Below are 16,420 nucleotides of genomic sequence, written 5' to 3' on the forward strand. Positions count from 1 at the left end.
GAAGCTGGGATCTGAATTGAACATCAGGTTGTTCAGAGGTGGGATTTTGGTTTGTGTCCCTAATAAAACCCTAATGAAAATAAGTATCAAAGAGACTTTAGCTATGTACACAATACTACTTAAGTTGGCAAAATTTATGTTGCTCAGGGGTGTGAATATTCCACCTTCCTGAGTAACATAAATTATGCTGGCATAAGCACTAGTGGGGGGTGGATTAATTATGTCGATGGGAAAGCTGTCTCCCACCAGCATAGATCAGCTACATGAGAGATCTCCAAGCAGCACAGCTGCATCAGTACAGCTGTGCCACTATAAACACTTTAGTGTAGGCATAGCCAGAGTAAAAAGGGAAGAGTGAAAGTGTGGGCTTGACGACACTAGGAAGTTTTACCACTTTAACTGTGCCAATATAATGAAATGCACTCCACCTCACCTCAAAGTATAGCTATAGTTATATTGGTCTAAAGGTGCTTATATTAGTATTGCTGAGACCATGTATGCACTAGGAAGGCTTTACCAATATAAGAATACCAGTGCACTGCACTAGCCAAGTGTTCCTATTGGGATTGCAGTTTATGTCAGAAAAGCTGCACATTTGCTAGCATAACTTCTTCCACTCCCACTCCCAAGTGAAATAAGCTATACCTACAAAAGTGCAGATCTGTTGCTATAACTCTGCCTGTGCTCAGGGCTTTTGCCAGCACAGCTCAGCTGGTCAGGGATCACACCTCTTCACATTCCCTGACTCACCGAGCTGTGCAGCAGAAGTCTGTAGTCTAGACTTGGCCTTATTCTGGTTCAGTTACGGGAATAAGCTGTACCGGTATAAGGCCCCTTCTTACTGAAATAACTGTGTCCACAATAGGGGTTTTTATTGATACAACTAGTTTGGTTTAAAAAAATCACACCTCTAATCAAACTAATTATACCAATAGCACTTTTTAGTGTAGTCTAGGCCTGAGAGAATGAGACCAGGAGACAGGGAGAGGATGTGAATGAGAGGAGGAAGTGGGGCAGGAGAGAAAGGAGCAAGAGAGAGACAAGATATGGAGAGAATGAATATGGAAGTGTTATTTACCCAATGGAATTAATAGGCAGCAGGTTAAACCAAACAAAAGCAAGCATTTATTCACACAACACACAGCCAACCTGTGGAACTTGTTGCCATGGGGTGCTGTGAGGGCCAAAAGTATAACTGGGTTCAAAAAAGAACTAGATAAGTTCATGGAGGACAGGTCCATCAATGGCAATTAGCCGAGATGGTCAGGGCTGCAACCCCATGCTCTGGGTGTCCCTGACCCTCTGATTGCCAGAAACAGGGACTGAATGACAGAGGATGGATCACTCAATAATTTCCCTGTTCTCTGTTCGTTCCCTCTGAAGCATCTGACACTGGCCACACTCAGAGGACAAGATACTGGGCCAGATGGACCATTTATTTGCCCCAGTATGGCTGTGCTTATGTTCTTAAGGGAGAGAGGTGAGCAGGTGTGTGTTGGAGTGGGGAGGGAGGAGGTGAAAGCCCCCTGGCTCTGACATTGATGTGTGAATGGCCGTTCTGCATTGCTGGCTTCCCTGTCTGAGCTAATTGTTCTTTGTACTCGGAGTCTCCTCACGCTTGGACTCCCCCAGCCTGTGCGCTGACAGATCACAAGGCAGATTAAACACCACTTACGATTACTGAACTAGGTTGGCTTTCCCTGGAAACCTCACTGCATGCCTCCCCCTCCTGCTGTGGTCTACCCCCATTCTGTTAACATCAATCTTAACTTCTACAAGCTACCAACCCCAGCCCACCCGCACTCTTCACCATCCAAATCCAGAAACAACTGAATTTCTGTGCCCCTTGCAATGGAGTCTAGGTGCAACTCCTTGGGGACTGGCCCTACTTTCCTATAGCCCTTCCAGAAGGCAGCCCTGGGTGTGAGAGAATAGCCTGGACTGGATTTAGGATTGCCAGTCATCCAAGTTTTTTACTGGAACACCCGGTCGAAAAGGTACCCTGGCGGCTCTGGTTGGTACCACCATCTGAGCCATTAAAAGTCTGGTTGGCAGTGCAGCGGAGGCCCGGGGCTAAGGCAGGCTCCCTGCCTGCCCTAGTTCCACACAGCTCCTGGAAAAAAAATGCCAGGTCCCTGAAGCCCCTAGGTACACGAGCAGCCAGGGAGGTTGCACCAGGAACCACAACCAATGGGAGCTGAGGGGGTGGCACCTGCAGACGTGAGGGCAATGCGCAGAGCCTCCCTGGCCATCCATGCACCTAGGGACTGCACTGCAGGGACCTGGCAGCACCACAGAGACCCTGTACTCTGAATCCTTTCCCACACCCCAACCTGCTGCCCCAGCCTGGAGTCCTCTTTCGCACCCAAACTCTCTCCCTGAGTCCACACATACACATCCAACATCCAGCTCCAGCCCCCTCCTGCACCCCAAACCGCTCATTCCCGGCCCCACCCCAGAATCCTCACTCTCACCACACCCCAACCCCCTGCTCCAGCCCAGAGCCCCCTCCTTTACCCCAAACCCCTCATCTGGGCCCCACAGCAGAGCCTGCACCCCCAGCTAGAGTCCTTACCCCCCCTGCACCCTAATCCCCTGCCCATAGCCCTCTCCTGGACACTGAACCACTCGTTTCTGGTCTCACCCAGAGCCTATACCCCCAGTCCAGAGCCCATACTCACCCTCCTTCTCTAGCTCAGAGCCCTCTCCCACACCCCAACCCCCTGCCCTAGCCCAATGAAAGTGAGTGAGAGTGGGGAGAGCGAGCGACGGGAGGAGGGAATGGAGCCAGCGGGAGCGGGGCCTCGGGGAAGGGTCCTGAAAGGGGTGTTTGGTTTTGTGAAATTAGAAATTTGGCAACCTTAACTGGATTCCTATGCCCCCTAAATGGATTCTGGGATAAGCTGCTTAGAAGGAAAAGGAGGAATGAAGCAATGAAGTAGCAATGTAGGAATGTAGCAATGAAGTAGGAGGAAACCAGGATAAGGGCATTCAGGAGGCTTGCAGGTGACTTCATCTTTCAGGGCTCCCCCCTCTACCTAGCAAGTCTCTCTGACATGATCTAAGGGAGGGAATAAAAAAGGACGTATCTCCCAGCCACTCTCCAACAGAGGCAGGTCCAGTCACTGCACATGGATTAGTAGGGGGAGAGGGCTAAGACAGAAGGGTTAATGTACCCTCTTCCCCACCAAGGTGAGTGAGCTGGCATACGAAATCCAGTCAAGCAGCTCTCCGGTCCAGTGGAGCACAGAGCCATCAGCTGCACCAGGGGGATTATTGCTCTCCACATCCGATGGCTCTCCTCTTTTGAGGCCAAACTCCAATACGTTCGCAGGCGGGAGGTGGAGGAGGCTGCAAAGTCATTCCCAAGATGGGGGAGTGAAGGCCTCGAGGCAAAAAGGAGCTAGTGGAGGGAAGAAAAGAAATGGATTAAGAGATCATATCAGTGAGGTTTCTGCATCCTCCCCCCAGGGTCTGCTCCTCAAAGGACAGGAGGGAGTTAAGTTACACAAAGACTCCCACAACCTGACTGTGAGCACTAGGTGCAACAGACTGGGATGCTGGCAGAACTAGGGGACTATGGGGGCCCAGGGATGGAATAGCTTGGAGGTTGCAGGGCAGGACTGAGGGGCATTGGCAGAGCTGTGTGGGGAGCCCAAGACTGGAATAGCAGGAGAACTGCAGGACAGGACTGAAAGGCACTGGCAGAGCTGCGGGGGAAGGAGGGAAAGGGTGGAGAACTGGGTCAGCAAGGAGTGCAGTTAATTTGGATTGAGGTGCATTTGTGGAGTTATATAGGGACAGGAAGTCAGGTAGACTGAGCTGCAGGTCAGCAACGCAGTGCATTGGCACAGGTATGATGTTGGGAGTGTTAGGGGGAGCTGCAGGTCAGAGACAGGTACATTAGGAAAGCTCTTTGGGAGCCCCATGACTGAACTAGTAGGGAATGCTGCTGGTATGGACTAAGTGGCATTGGCAGAGCTCTGGGGGAAAGTGGGGCCAGGGCTGGAATAGCAGTGGGTGCTGCAGATCAGAATGTAACCTATGGCAATGGAGGTGAAGGAGTTCATACCAGGCTCCAGGAGAACTGTCAATTAAGTGCCTCAGTCCAGAGACCACAGTAAGACTGGCACAATGATCACAGACTGTGATAGGAACAGCATGGTATCTGTACTGAGAGTCAGTGAGTACACTGCAAGGTCTGAGCGGCCATTCCTCCTGGGGCAGATAATCCATTACAGCGCTCTGTCCTACTTATTATCAGGGTATTAAGCGGTTCTGCCAGAATCTGTTTTTCATACCTCTCATACACATTCCACCTCTAGGCATGCCCTCTTAGCTCTTTGTTTTTTCATGTGGCATTCATGGCCTGTAAGGGGGGTTTGGTGGAAAGGGCGAAGTCATACAGAAACCTGACAAAATAACCCCTTTCCAGCTCTGACACAGAAAAACATCCTGCTGCCTCTGTTACTGCAGGTGCCAGGAGTTCACTGATGCCTTCCTGTGCAAATAACAACCTAGAATCTGTTATCCCAGTGTATGGCTTGCTTCTCTCTCCCTACCTGGCTGTAGAAATAAGATGGAAGTTATGGTGATTTGTGAGCTATAAGAAGGTCATTTTAGAACCTTTGTGCAGACTGTGTCAGACATATGTTTCCTCAGCAAACTTATCTTCCTCTTCAGCATTGTGCATGAATGCCACTTCCTTACCTTGCCCTCTGCCTCGCTCATCCGGGCTTCCACCTTCTCCTCTTGCCTTAATTAGCATTACAACAGTTTAAAAAATATAATAAAAGGCCTGCCATAAATTACCAAACAAAACTAGATCCTCCACAGAACACTAAACTCCCCTTTCCCCACACAGATGATTTCTCACAAAGGCCCCCCTCCCCAGCAGTCCACATGAATAGATGTGACTTGCAGCATGCTCTGAGGATCAGAAGACTAGCAGTAACATTTTCAAAAGCACCTAAGTGATACAGGAGCCTAAGTCCCATTTTTAAAAGTGACTTAGGGACTTAGGAACCTTAATCTCATTGAAAGTCAAGTTCCAGAGTTCCAAGGTTCTGGTTTCTGAGTACACTTGATTCAGATTTTCAGGTTTTTCTCTGGTTAGCAACTTATTTTTTAAAATAAAAGAAAGCAAAGACTTTTGTGAAATCTCTTGACTCCAGGATCTAGAGCTTGAAGAAAAACATCAAATAGTGTGAAATGCACGCTAAAATCACAAGACTGGGCAACGTCTCTTGGTTCTCTCTACTCTCTTCCCTTGCTCCCTTTGTTTGTCTGGCAACAATCTCTCCTCTTTCTCCTTGACACTTCATTGTTACTCTCAGAGTGGAAGCCTCTGCAGAAGATAGCCTCTATTTTTCCACCTCATTAGCTTGTCATCCCTTTTCAAATCTTCACTAAAATGTATCTTTTTTCCATTGAACATGAGGCAGCTTGATGGAGTGGCTCAGGCCCAGGACCAGGGAAGGATTCTTCTCCCCCAGCTCAGCCCAGCACGGCCTGCCCCCTGTACCAATGTTAAAAGACCAGTAACACTCTGTAGCTGGTAAGGAGAAAGAGAGAATTCCCTCAGCACAGGTACAGCATATAGCACCCCTCGTAGTTCTCTGAAGGATACTGCACAAGCCCAGGTAGTGAGCATGCCAGGGGTGGAGGGAGCAGGAGGAGGCGGGGATTGAGATGGAGGAAGGAGCATGCCCGTAGCACAGTTTTATGACATTACTGGTAGTGCTACTGCTCATAGAGATTCTGATGTACTTAAATGGGTCCAGGTGTTGTTGCTTTCAGAAAACACCAAATATATCAAGATTTAAGATGAAATCATGAGAACTGGCAACATCAAGATCCATTAGGGATTGGGGAGGCTGGGGTATATGATGGGCATGTAAACTTCCAGGTTATGTAGGGTAGGGAGGGTGTCAGGAGACTGAGTCATAGGCAGTTTGGCCTCGTGGATGGAACAGGAGTCAGACCTAGTGGGCAGAGTGAGGGCCAGAACCAGAGTCTGACTTTGAATGCAAGAGCCCAGGGACAAGGCAGAGTTAGAGTCAGGGATCAGAGCCGAGGGTCAGAACCGAAGTACCTTAGTCTGAGGAGGTAGGAGCAGGTTGGGACAGGACTGGAACAAGGCTGGGTGCAAGGCAGGGTCTAGGCTGGAGCAAGGTTGTATGCAGGTCATGATCTAGGCAGGAGCAGGGCTAGAAGCAAGATGAGCACCAGAAGACATGAGCATTGAGTAACCAGCAAGCTCCTGCTGCTGCTGGGCCTAAGAACCAGTGTTCTGGCTTGCTCAGCCGGTCAGGCAAGGTGGTGTGTCAAGCAGCCTTGCTAGCTCATTTGGCAATACTCCTGACACTGGGGCACTCAGAACTGTATTTGGGGACCCATCCAAATACTGTTGCACTCTTGCCCTAAAGTGACACATTTATAGACTAAGAGCGAGGATTTAGATAACAGGGGTGGCTCTAGCCATTTTGATGCCCCAAGCACAATGGCACACCGGAGGGGATGCTCTGCCAGTCACCGGTCCTGCAGCTCCGGTGGACCTCCCGCAGGCTTGCCTGCCGATGCTCCACCGAAGCCACGGGACCAGCGGACCCTCTGCAGGCACGCCTGCAAGGGGTCTACCGGAGCCACCTGCCGCACTCCCGGGGACCGGCAGAGCACCCCCCGAGGCATGCCGCCCCAAGCGCGTGCTTGGCATGCTGGGTCCTGGAGCTGCCCCTGCTAGATAATACCTTGCATTTCTCCCATCCCGAAATACTTTGCAAACCAATATACAAGCTATATAAGGATCTCTCACATGCAGCACTGAAATAAAACCATCTCCACAGTGAGACCCAGCAGACATATTCCACTAATGATGTCTTTTCACTTCTAGATCTCTTTTCCATTTGAGTGTTCAGTCTCCCTGTGAGATGCAGTAGGCATGCAAGGTCTTGATTTGGTGCCGCTTGCAATGGGGGGTGGGGGGCGTGACATGGGCGGTAAGGCCAGGGGTCTATACCTACCTGACTTGTTGTGGAATCTGTGTCTATCACTGCTATCCTATACACCTTGGGTTCACCCTCTGTGAGATGTGGGCATAATGCTGCTTCTCCTCCTTTGTAAAGTGCTCTGAGGTATACGGATAAAAGCACCACGTAAGAGCTAGGTACTCTTATTGCTAACAGTAGCAATTACTATTATTGATATGGGGGCCACTGGACAGGGAGTGTAGGCTTTTTACTTGGGCTCCTTTGGGACTGGGGTGCCATGTCACAATGCATATGCTTACAGAAAGCAATGGTAGGAGGTTGGCGTATAGCTGCTGCATGGAGTCACTGAGTGCTCTGGCAGGCCACTGCGTTCATTCCTCCCCAAGCACAGAATCACTGACATTTTTCTGACATGTTTTCTTTATGAATGGGCAGTTCTGCTGGATTCATTTCCCTTCAGCCTGTTCCAAAGTAGAGCACATGATTTGACTTTTCATTTGCTAAAACATGAGAATCACTGTTGCAATCTTCTTCCAGGCTGCAATTAGGGTAGAATGAATGAGGGTAGTAGAATGTTAGGCTCTGGGTGCCACAGGCACTTGGTGTCTGTGAAACTGGAGGTGCTAGGGTTCACTTGCTATCTCGACTGCTACCATAAACTGCCTCTATATTAGCGAGCTCCATCACTGAGACATTTAGATATCCCTTTCCAACAAGATAGAATCTCCAAGGTTGAAAAGAACTAAGTAAAGAAATAACTCTGTGTTTAAAATTTAAATCCCGATTATTGGAGAAATTATTTTTATTTAATTCTCATTATTCTAATCACATTCTCCAAATAGCCATTGAATATTATAATTTAACCCAGACAACTTTAACTTCGGAATTAGTAACAAAATTGAAATCACTCCAGTTGCCTTCTACTTGGAGGAGATCCTATTTCCCAGTCTCTCTCCCTGTTTCTATCTCTGTATTTCCCATATCTGCCATATTCATGTAGCCTATGTAGCTATGTAAATGTTGGGATGATGAAAAAATTATAGTTTCCAGGTGTTGTACCTTTAAATTTAAATGGTGAAATCCTGGCTCCATTGAAGTTGGTAAAATACTCACGATTCTGAGTCATTTCAAAAATGGCTGATACAGAGAGTTTGGTGCTGTGCTCTCCCATATACACCTTATATTTGTTCTTACTTTATTTAGTTGCGTTTCTTATTCCTTACCAGGAAACAAAAGTCAGCCAGACTGAATGGGAATGTTTTGCTATTTGTGTATGGGAAATATAATAATCATTTTAATTGTGCAGATGAAGGTATTTGGAGAAAAAGATGAATTTTCAACATCGTTTGAAAAGGCAGACAGGGCAAATGATTGCTCAACAATAAAGAACTGACCTTCCCAAATACTGGTACTGCTGGGACATATAGTGTGTGAGTTTCTCTACGTGTGTGTGTCCCTATCTGTATCTCCTTCTCTGTCATGCCTGGAGCTCTCTCATCTTCTCTCAGAGATATTTCCTGTACAATAATAATAAAATAATAGCTAACCGTTAATATTTCCCTGTTACACGGCAAACTTAATATAAAGTGTGCACCATATGCTGAACTTTTAAAATATCTTTCTATGTTTGGCCCAAGTATTCTCTGGTACCATGCCCTATCTTTGCTGTTCTCACAGCAGTATGGTAGAGCATCATTCTGGAATATGCATTCTTCCCACGGTGTTTTTGACAGTGTGACCTCCAAATATCTAATCTAATCTATCTGTCCTGGAATTTGTACTATGCTCACTACTGTGATACCTGTGCTCAGATCCATGATGAGTTTGTGTTTGCCTCATAGTCTTGCCCCAGGAAACAAACAGCCTAGGGTTTTGTTTTGTTTTTGGGGGCGGAGGTGGGTTGTTTTTTTCTGGTTATGGGGTTGGTCCTTCATTCCAGAGCTCACAGAATCATAGATGTTAAGGCTGAGTTGGATCTCAAAGGTGACTAAAGTCAAATTCACTTCATGTAGTAACATTACACTATTGCCCTGAGAACTTCTTATCATGTTATATGATAACTGACCCCCAAACTCTCCATATTCCCTGTAGTTAAAAATTGTGCCCCTGGTATTTTTCCACTAGAATCTTTATTTATAGCTTTTAAGGGTTGTCAAGTATGTATGATCTAAACATGATATTATAATAGAAAACCTTTATTTTATATAACGGTCTTCATACCAATGGATCTTAAAAGGCTTTACAAATTTAGTAGAAGTATTACAGAAATTGCCTACATAGTAGAGTTAAGATTAGCTAACAGATAATAATAGAAATAATTATAATATTTGATTGGTAGTGTAAGCCATAGTTAACACTGGAAAATGGTTTCCCCATGTTTTTATTTGCTCATAACTTTTTATGAAATTATCCATTTGGGTTTCCTCTTGGAGGAAGAGCATGCTAGTCTCTATCTTCAAGTGCAAAGGAGATATGCAGGAATATAGTAATTACCAATCCACCAGATTCATGGTTCATGTGATGAAATTATTAGAATTATTGTGAGAAGACTTTGTAAGGAAGTGGAGCACCAAGTAGGTGACAACCAGTTTGGGTTTATGCCTGGAAGGTCAACAATGGATGGATGTAGTATCTGAAACCCGAATATCACAGAAGTACAGGGAGATTGCAAGGAATTCCATTAATTGTTTGTGGGTTTAGAGAGGGCCTATGACAGAGTTCCTAGAGAACTGATATGGTGGTGCCTGCAGTTGCACAGTCTGCAAGGGTGTATGTTCTGACTATCATGGACAAGTACAAGGGTAGCAGAACATTCGTGAGAAGAAGCTGTGGCTATAGTGAACCATTCACTGTGAGGGTAGTTCAACAAGGATTAGTCTTAAGTACGTTCTATTTGTTGTTGTAATGGACACCTTGATTTGGGGTATCAGGAGAGAGGCTCCATGTAGCATGCTTTTCATCAATGACATGTTGTGCTGTGAAGATTAATACGAACTGGAAAGGGATCTAAAATGACGAAGGGTGGCATTAAAAGAAAATGATTTACGAATCAATCAACACAAGATGGAAAACATGAAGTGCTTTGTTGAGAAGGACAATGAGAAGCCAGTAAAGCTAGATGGTATTAGAGTTAAAGTCTATGCAACAATTTAAATACTTCGGCTCATCATTAAGCCGAAGGTGGATGGAATGTTAGGAGCTGAAGAAAAAGGGAACTGACAGGAATTCTCTGCAATAAGAATATGACAAATAAATTGAAGAACAAAGTGTATACAATCATGATTAGGCCATCCATGATGTATGTATCAGAATGCTGGCCAATGATGAAAAGTACAATACTTCACACTGTCAAAATGAGAATATTCAGGTGGAGGCTGGGTAAGTTGAGAGCTGATAGGCTATGCCGAGGTAGTCAATAGGCAGACTGAGGGTCAAATCTGAACTACACAATGCTTTTGAATGGACCCCAAATTTATTTATTTATTTATTATGATCATTACTGCTATTTTTAAGAGTACAAGATCTAGTAGTCACAGAACAAAGACCACGAGGCAGACCCAGAAAATAGTGGTTCAAGACACAGAAGGAGAACATGAAGAAGGTTGGTATCAGCTTGAAAGATGCACTTAACAAGAACTCTTGGAGACAAAGATAAGAGCAGCTGACCCCAACTAACGGGACAAGCGAAAAATTTCCATTATGTAGATAGCTTGAGGAAAATCTCTTCAGTCATTTTGGAATTCTATGGGGTCAAAATACAGTTCTCTCTGTAAAAAAAAAAGAGAGAGGGAAAGAAGAGATTGCCACACTTTCTTTTCCACATAGATAACTAAAGTCTATATAATGCCAGTAAGTAGCATAAATCAGTTCATAATCATACCACAAATATTATATTCAGTTTTGATCACATCTTCTCAAAAAGGACATAGATTAAAAAGCTTCAGAAAAAAGCAGCAAAATTGGAAAGGTTATAGCCATAGGAGGAAGGAAGGTTTCCATATGAAAAGAGATTAGCTAATCTATTGTATAGTTTGGAGGAAAAAAAGAGAAAATGACATTACAGAGCTCTGTTATGACAGGAAGCAAATGCTGACTGGATAAGCCAATAATCTGATCTGTTAACGGTGGGAACTGGGATAGCAGATTAGATGCATACTCAATGAGCACTGACGAGGGGTTAATTTTTATAACTGACCAATCGATCGCAGTAAATAGGGACTTAAAGAGGGAAAGTTGTTATTAGAATTACTGTTGCCTCTGGAACTATCAACTCTAGCCTCATGATTAATTTCACAGAGAGGAGGATGTGAGTGAGGAGAGTGTATTTGCTAAGCATGTCTCTGGATAAACTCAGTGACTCCAAAGAATGTACTGTGGAAAAATGCCCTTGGGTGGATGGAGGATGCTCAGATGGAAAAACGCTCTAGACCCAGGGTCTGGATGAAGGTCACACTGAACAGGCTATCAAACACTGACCTACAGTATGTTTGGGGCAGCCCAGGAGACCTGCCCTGTGTCCCAGGACCTTGAAACTAGAAGAAGCTGGGAAGTAATGAGGGCCCACAATGTCAGTCAGTAACCCTCTTGCTCTCATGAGGAATCAAGCACATGGGATGTTCAATGCACTACAGGAAGATGAATCCCAAGTTCCTAAAACTGTATCCCATAGGTTTGGGGAGTGGGGATTGACTCCTTCCTAACAACAGACATGATGGTCACATATGCAAGAATAACTTCTAATCAAGCATCTATTCCCAGTTTCCTTTCCCTCTAGGTATACTTGATCCCGCCTCAGCATGGGGGGGATGAACTAGATGACCTCTTGAGATCTCTTTCAGCCCCACCTTTATATGATTCTTTCATCTCTCCCATCAACTCAGATGGCCTCCAATTCAATCCTGTGTCCTCTCTGCTGCTTCCCTCACTCTCACCACCAAGCCTTTCTCTCAACCTTCTGCTCTAGGCTGAATCCCTACCCATCCCCAAGAGGCATCAGATTAGAAAATAGATGGATCACATGGTGTTGTTGGGTCTTGGTGAAGTTAGGAGGGTTTCTGAGTGAATCATGGGTGAAGCTGGAGTTTAGGAGGATTGGCAACAGTTTCTGGCATTGGGTAGAAGGTCACATGAGAATTATGTCCTAGGTAGGACAGATCAGGAAAGGTTTGCCTCTTACACTGTAAGGTGTCCAGGGCAGTGATTGTCTTGGTGTCTAGCTGGACACTTTCTTCTTCTGAAATCATTGGTCATGGTTGTAAAAGGAGCCACTGGAATCAGTGGATATTCACTCCTGCCATGTGACGGGGGTTATACCTTAAATCCTTTTGTTAACCAGGAAATAAAGAGCAGCTTTCAGTATTCCTGTGTGTCCCATCTTCCAACAATAATTAATGTTTCATCATCAACATTCAGTGGACAGGTATTAATACAAAAAAGTTATAGGTGTGGCAGCTTTTTTACTGGTATTTCAGGAGATACTACTCATTATTTACAAGGATTTATATGGTTGCCAACTTATTTGTGAAGTTCATAAATCCCAAAATGTTCATGAATTTTAATGCCAATAGTCATTCATCCACAAGTTCAGACAAGAAAGTTAATTGCTTCTTTTTCTCAACAATCATTATTCTTCTGTTTTAAAAGTTTCAATTGTTCACCTAAGGACTAGGAACAGTAGATATAACATACAACTAACTGGACCAACAAACAGCAAAGAACTAAAGACATCAATGAAATTGCTAGTTTGTGAACATTCCATAAATTGACATTTGTTTGTAAAAACTATTCAGTAAATATTTGCAAATGCTGAAGAGATTCATAGACATTTTGGTAGGTTCTTAAATAATTCATGAACAGAAACAAGGGCCAAATTTGTTGGATACTTTTTTTTTTGTTTGCAGTGAATAATTCACTGAGTTCCAGCAGAAATTTAGGGTGATAGTGCATGAAGAATAGACTTCATCTAGAGGTTGCTAACCCTCCAATATTGCCCTGGGGTCTCCAGGAATAAAAGATTAATCTATAATTAAAGATTATGTCATATGAGGAAGCCTCCAGGACAAAATTAGCAACCCTAATTCAAGCTCTTGAGTTTTGGTGGCTCTATGGTTCTAACAGGAGAAAAAATGTGTTTGAGTCAGTGAAGTAGGGACAGGTATGATTCAGGCACAGTGGTAGCTAATGTGTTGAGTAACAAAGTGCCATTTTTACGCAGCTGCTATTTTTCAGGCCTTAACCACACTTTGAAGTTTATTAAAAAGAGAGAAACATGGTAAAACCTTGACCTGATACTCTCATCACACCACTAGAGGGCAGTAATTCACTTCTTGGTGCCACAAAGAGAAGGGTTGAGAAGAATGTGTACTGGTATGCACTGTTACACCATATTGCAATCATGCCGCCCCAGAGCTGTGATCTCATCGGGTCTCATAGCTAAGTAAAGTCAGATTAGGACACTTGGACTGGAGACCCAGAAATAACCTCAATGCAGTAGGAAGGTGTGTTGGTGATTCTGTAGTGAGTGCCTGTACACTCTGAGTCAGCCTGAACTAGTGTTGTGGAATGCTAGACTGTGCAGTGCTCCCTACCACTATGGTGGAGCACTGAGATCAGTACTGAATCAGGGAGAAGTAAGCCCCCATACCAAGTCACCTTCCAACATAGTACTCCCTTGTATTATGCTATGTTATTAACTTCAATGCTGACTCTATGAGATGGGTATCCTCTACTGCATCACTCACCAGCACTACCGTCTACACCATCCCCAAACTACAAAAGAAACTAAAGTACTGAAATATAGTGAATAAAAATAATTTGCACCACAGCAATATGATAATCTCAGGTTTACTGAAGGCTGCAGGGGGCTAAGTAGCTGGAGAATTTCTTGAGTCATAGCTATGAAGGGAGGAAACAACCTATTAGGTAATCTCTTATCTCAAACCCTATACCCCCAAGCTCCCAGCCAATGGAAGATTTTTCCTTACAGTCTATTTTCCAGCACTTCATCTAATCTAGTTTTAAATAATTTAAGTAATGGAAGTTGCCCCAGCCAGGGCCATCCCTAGCTATTTTGGTGCCCTATGCAGCCCCCCCATGGGGGTGGGGGGGAGGTTGGGGCCCCAGCCCTCCATGAGGTGGAGTGCAGGGGGCTGGCCCAGGCCTCCATGGGGGTGCTGTGTGGGACCCTGCCCTAGGCCTCCACGGGGGGAAAAGGGGGGCTGGGTCCAGGCCTCTGTGGGGGATGGGAGATGGCAACTGCAGGAAGTGGAGTGACCCAGCCCCAGCCCCAGTCTGCTCTGCAACCCTGGCTCCCAGGCTTGGAACTGCCCCCCAGCACTCGGTGGTACAGCTGGGAGCAAGGGGAGTAGAGCAGGCTGGGGCCGGGTCACTCTACTTACAGGTGAGTATGGGCCTGACTACTTCTGGAGTCCTCAGGAGAGTGAGGGTGGGCCGGAATGGGGCAGGAGAGGGAAGAGGGGGGCTAGGGTGGAGTAGGGGCCCTGGGGAAGAGCCAGAGCAGGGGCTAGAGCAGCACGCAGCTGTGCAGGACACCAGGAAATTTGATGCCCAAAATTTCCTGGTGTCCTATGCGGCTCCGTACTTTGCATATGGGTAGGGATGGCCCTGGCCCCAGCTAATTTAGGAGATAATTCAGAGATTAGTGGATATAATTGCTAAGAAAATGAGTTTGAAATGCTCTTACTTTTATCAGCGTCAGGGAAATTAAACACCTTTGCAACCTGTGAATTTCCCAAAGAGTTGATCTCTGAAATTAAACCCCCTCAGATAAAAACAATTTCCTATTTGAATGGGAAAGCACAGATTCTTAAAAGTGACTGCAATGAATGCCAAACCTGAGAGAGATGGGTTTTGGCTTTGTTTTGTTTTATTTTGTTGGGGTTTTTTTTGCAAGACTTTTACCCTTTATCATGTTCCTAACTTTGCAGTGGGGGTGATAGTTCAAAGTTTTTGCTACAAAGTGGAAATTTTTTTTAACTCCAACATACTGGCTTAACTGCCGCTGTACGGGGGGGTTTTCATCTTCCTCTGCAGCATGGGGAATGGGTCACTTGCAGGTTTAAACTAGTGTAAATGGTGGATTCTCTGTAACTTGAAGTCTATAAACCATGACTTGAGGACTTCAGTAACTCAGCCAGATGTTAGAAGTCTTTTTCAAGAATGGGTGGGTGAGGTTCTATGGTCAGACTAGATGATCACGATGGTCCCTTCTGACCTTAAAGTCTATGAGACTACACCTCTACCCCGATATAACGCGACCCGATATAACACAAATTCAGATATAACACAGTAAAGCAGCATTCCAGGGGTGCGGTGGGGGTGGGGCTGCGCTCTCCTGCAGATCAAAGCAAGTTCAATATAATGCAGTTTCACCTATAATGCGGTGAGATTTTTTGGCTCCTGAAGACAGTGTTATATTGGGGTGGAGGTGTACTTTGGGGTCTTGTGATTTCATCAGCTACATAGATTTTAGTCTATGTGCCACTTGGATGGGATACCTACAAGGAACATCCAGAATGCTGCGTGAGCTAGTGAAGGGAATGCTCTCCCCACTGACTGAGTATGGAGTCCATTGACCCAGCATGATATTAGGGGCACACTGTGCTGCTCAAGTTATCAACAAAACATGGGCCATTAAAGAGCCCTTGACACATGACACTTTTTGGTTTTAGTGTCCTGGCCACATCACAATTCCCTTTAAGGAAAGGTCCTATATAATTTGATAAGGATGTTTTGCCCTAAAATATTAAAAAGAGAATTATATAATTTGTATGAAATTTTTAAGTCACCCTATAAAATTAAATAGGTCAATTAAAAATTCCATTGAAAGGTTATCAATTCTCAGTTAAATTCTGTAGGACTTTTTTCTATATGAGTTAGTTAGGTGTAGTCTAGCTTCATCAAATTACCCTTGTATTTTCAATTGGATACAAGATTCTTCTGTTCCTAACCTAAACTGTTATGTACTTGGCATAGTTCAACAGCTGCCAAGCTCCACTTTGGTGGTAACTGCACTTTGCTGATTGGTGGGATGAGTGATCCTTGTGTATACACCACTCTCAGAGCCCTCAAGATAAAATTTTGTAAGAGCTGTGACAACAGGATTATTAGCATGCTCTTCCTAGAATCCCTAGGCACTGTACTGTATTTCACTGCTACTTATTTTTGTTTTACTTCAATGTGTATTTTTATGCATTTACATATTATCTTTACAGAAGCATAATGTGACCTGGTGCTGTCTGCATATGTAAGCTACTACAGCTTGGTTGAGGAACTATTGTGTTGTAACACTATCCTCTAACACGGTAGGACTTGCTGTGTAATTCAAAAACTAAAGAGGTAATGTAAATAGCTTATTGACTGCACTTATACTCTTTGTCTGAAGATGGCAGCATATCCCTGACTGTATGAAC

General features: G+C 44.8%; 1 long non-coding RNA gene across 1 annotated transcript; it reads left to right on the forward strand.

The window, feature by feature from the left end:
* Nucleotides 1-1,382: 1,382 nt before the first annotated feature.
* On the forward strand, nucleotides 1,383-16,420 carry LOC115636510. Its single transcript, XR_003996970.1, has 3 exons — nucleotides 1,383-1,480; nucleotides 8,296-8,419; nucleotides 16,223-16,420. It is a non-coding gene; the product is annotated as an uncharacterized LOC115636510 (long non-coding RNA).

The sequence above is a fragment of the Gopherus evgoodei genome, chromosome 1, assembly GCF_007399415.2.
Source record: "Gopherus evgoodei ecotype Sinaloan lineage chromosome 1, rGopEvg1_v1.p, whole genome shotgun sequence".
In the NCBI taxonomy this organism is placed as follows: domain Eukaryota; kingdom Metazoa; phylum Chordata; order Testudines; family Testudinidae; genus Gopherus; species Gopherus evgoodei.